The sequence below is a fragment of the Otolemur garnettii genome, unplaced genomic scaffold, assembly GCF_000181295.1.
Source record: "Otolemur garnettii isolate 467f Iridium unplaced genomic scaffold, OtoGar3 scaffold00108, whole genome shotgun sequence".
Lineage (NCBI taxonomy): Eukaryota > Metazoa > Chordata > Mammalia > Primates > Galagidae > Otolemur > Otolemur garnettii.
Genome location: NW_003852503.1, coordinates 2796528 through 2800605, shown reverse-complemented (window position 1 = coordinate 2800605; position 4078 = coordinate 2796528).

Below are 4078 nucleotides of genomic sequence, written 5' to 3'. Positions count from 1 at the left end.
CTTTTTTCTTTGGCTTCCCTCTCTCTCTGTCTCTCTCTTGTTTGACTTTTATTGTTATTATTTTATTACTATTATTTTTTGCTATGTCCTGTCTCGTGGTATAGACTAAAAACCCACTCCAAAAGTCAACTGCTAGCCCCTTCCTCCTTGTCCTCCCCGCATTACATGAATATATCTGATGATCTAATTCATCCCAGGACATGTCCCAATAGCTCACCTAAAAAGAGCTAAAGTCAGTGTAGAACAGGTGCAGGGGAGTGTGAGTGTGTGTGTGTGTGTCTCTCTCTGTGTGTGTTATTAACCTAAGTATGTGAATGAAGCAGAAAAGGGCCTGACATACATGGGTGGAGGGAAGAACAGAAGAAGGTGATCTGGTAGGTATTCTTGTGGACATTTAGCATAAAACAACCAAAACAATTATGCCAGAATTTACAGGGAAAAAACACACCTACACACAAACTCATACACACAGTAGTCCATATGAAGCGTTCATGCTGAGCAGTTAAATCACAATCCCCTAAGATGATCTGATTATCTGGAAAAAGTATTTTCCATACTGTAAATGGGATGGGCAAGACCACTGGGTTCTATAGCTAAGAGCTGAATACAAAAGCCTTCTGGGATGGACTGGAAGAAGATAGAGGCAAACCCCTTGTCTCCTGCCTCCCTCTACCCTTTGAGCTTTAAAGGCTACGAACCGCTGTAGCACCTCTCTTTTATTTGCACCCTAATTTTAGGTGGTTTTTGCTCCTATCCCTGAGCATATTCATGCCCTGACCCTTACGATGTAGGGATTCATTCCTTTAATGTTGCAGTTTTGTCCTCTGTGACAACTCTAATAGCTATCACTGGGGGTCTTTTATGTGTCAGACGCAGGTAATTAATCTCTCATTCAGTCCTCAAAAACATCATTTAAAGGCATCATCAGCATTTTAAGGATGCTAAGATGAAGGACTGGAATAGCTAGACTTGTCCAACTCATAAATGCCCCTGCTGGGATTTGAACCCAGGTCTAACTCTACACACATGGCCTTTCCTTGGCTTTGTCCTCTTCTTTAACTTCTGTCTCAGTGTAAAGGTCACTTTCTGCAGTTAGTCCCCTCAAATTACGTTAGTTTCTCCTCCCAGGCATTTCCTGTAGCATCCTGTGCTTCCTCAGCTTTATTCCCTCTTTGTGCCTTGCTGAGCTTATCTAGGATATAGCGAATGCCTAAATGTACATCAGGGGCTATGCCGGAAAGTGCAATTCCTAGATGCTACGAAGTGATGCTATGGTACTGGTATCCTCTACAGCGTGGTCCCCAACCCCTAGGCTGCAGACCATTATCGGTTCATGGCTTGTAAGGAACCCAGCCACGCTGCAAGCAAGTAGAGGATGAGTGAACAAAGCTTCACTGTATTTCCAGCCACTCCCATCCCCATCACTGCCTGAGCTCTGCCTCCTTTCAGATCAGTGGCAACTTTGGATGCTCATAGGAGCATGAGCCCTCGTGTACGTTGCACAGCTTCAGAATCTAGCTTGTGTGCTCCCGATGAGGATCTAACGCCTGACGATTTGAGGTGGTGAAACTATCGCCAGGACCATCTTCTTATGGGAAAACAAGCTCCTTGTGGTGCTTTATATAATTATTTCATTATATATTATAATGTAATAATAATACAGAGTGCACAATAAATGTAAGTTGGCAATTCACCATTTATTAAATGCTACCTTTATGTGGCACTGCACTAAGCATTTTTTCTAAGAGTTACTTAAACATGAACTCTGTTTTGAATTCCAAAACCATCTCCCCAAGCCTCCCATCCATGGAAAAACTGTCTTCTATGAAAGTCAAGAACTTCCATGAAAGTTTTTGGGTCCCTGGTGCCAAAAATGTTGGGAATCACTGTTCTTATACTATGTCACCTCCAACTCTAAGATCATGAAGAGCAGTTATGACAAGGTCATCTCTGTATCCCCAGAATAAGCCACAGAACCTGGCACCAGTAGGGGCTCACCAAATAGTTTCTGAATACATTTTTATGCTAATATGCTTTTGATTGTAACTTTTGGAAAAAGCAGAGTTCATGTTTAAATAACTGTTAGAAAAAATGCTTAGTACAATGCCACATAAAAGTAGCATTTAATAAATGGTGAATTGCCAACTTATTTTCTAAGACTATACTCTGGCTAAAGTCCCACTTCTGAGCCATGTTTGTGTTTCTGAAAAACAGAAAATTGATCTGGTTAATTCATTCTGTAAGTTCTGAAGTCACGCTGTCTCTGCCTGAAACCAGCCAAGCTCCCTCTGAAATCTCACCAGCCTGTGGATTAGGAGTCAAGTGATACAGTGTTTGGGGTGACGTGGCTGTGAAGGCCTATTCTGGGCTACAGGCAGGGGAGATTTCTTACACTTTGGAGTGTGTAGGTAAGTCCAGATAAGCAACACAGCTCAAATGCCCTCATTTCAGAAAAAGAGGTTGAGAAGATCGAAATGGTTCATGACCATATGACCTAAATGACTCCAGGGTTTCATAATATGCAATCTAAAGAAAGATTAGACAATTCCCTATTTTGCCTAAGGAAAGAGTATTTATGTACAATCGCTATCCTGGGAGAGCTGGCTTCTATCCTAATGTTCATCCAAGAAGTTCCTGTCTTTGAATAGAGGCAGGCAAGGAGAACAAGACGGTGTGCGTTCTGTTCTAACCAGCATTCATGCACATTCAGAGTTTTGACGCCACTGAATTTGGTTACAAATATGATACTATCTTCACCAGGCTAGGATCATTTTCATTGTATCAACTCAGAAAACACAGTTTCCAAAACTATCCTCTGGGTGTTGGTGGCAGTTCTAGAGGCAAAGTGGAGAACCATGGTCATTCTACTCTAGACGTAGTTAAGATGCAGACTTTCTAAATCACCCCTGCAAAAGTCTCTCACTGATTGACAAAATCATTCCTTCCTTATTACAGGAAGATAAGGAAGAGGAAGCTTACTTACCTACTGTTGGTCAGCAAAGCCCTTTTACTAAAGCAGTGAGACTTTGAAAAAGTAGGGAGTAGTGTATGTTATAGGCAATCTATAGCCCAAGTGGTCTCTAAAGGAATCATCCGCTATATTTTATGCCCCAAATGCATACCAGTTCCAAGGATCAGGCTAAGTAGTGTCAAGCTAAATACTTGAACTTTTGCCTAGTAAAAAAACTGTGTTCGTTAGCCCTTCAGGATATTAAGCGGAATCAATGCTGAGATGATTCTTTAGCACATATTGAATCATATTTATTGATATGAATATACACAATAATTCTGTTGCCTCTTTATACCTCATTAGGTGAGTTTCAGAGAACTTTTTCTGGCTCCCAGCCTAACTCCATAGAAGGACTGGTGCTTGTCTGATGAGCCCATGTGGTTTGTGAAGCTCTCCATGGTCTATTGATCGCATTGGGGCCTTCCTCTACCAGTCATAGTGTGTATATTGAAGCAGCCTTTAGGTATAGGAAAGTTAAAGAGAAAAGCATACACTTCTGTATAGTAACAGGCAAACTGATAAAGAGAGAGACCAACCCCTCCAGAAGGTGCAATGCCTATTACCTGAGCACCACAAGGATTGAACCCGACATTACGAAAATCATTCTTGGCTGAAGGGTGTTATCCAGGAGCCAAGGGCTATTTCTGTCTGAGTTCCCTGCCATTCAGTCATTGGGTTTAGGCTGGCAAGCCAAGAGGCATATTTCTGCCCCTGAGACTCTTGAAGATTGAGATTGTGAGGCCAAGAGTCTAGAGATGATATTCAATCACAGATACAGGCTGAGGATTTGATTGTTTGTATGTTTTTGAATTGCACCGCACAGCCTGGAGGCTGCGAGGGAAAGAGAGAGGTGGGTGAAAAGTAAAGCTTTGGAAGCCAGGAGTGTTCTCACCACAATCTGGTTTTATTGAGGCCTGGGATCCCAGAGATATATTTGCTGACCAAATGACCGGATGTTGCAACATATCATGTGCTCCCATGTATAATGCACGCCCATGTTTTTGGACCAAACTTTCAGGAAGAATAAAATCTTTCATTTTAATTTTCTTTTCTTTTTTTTTTTTTTTT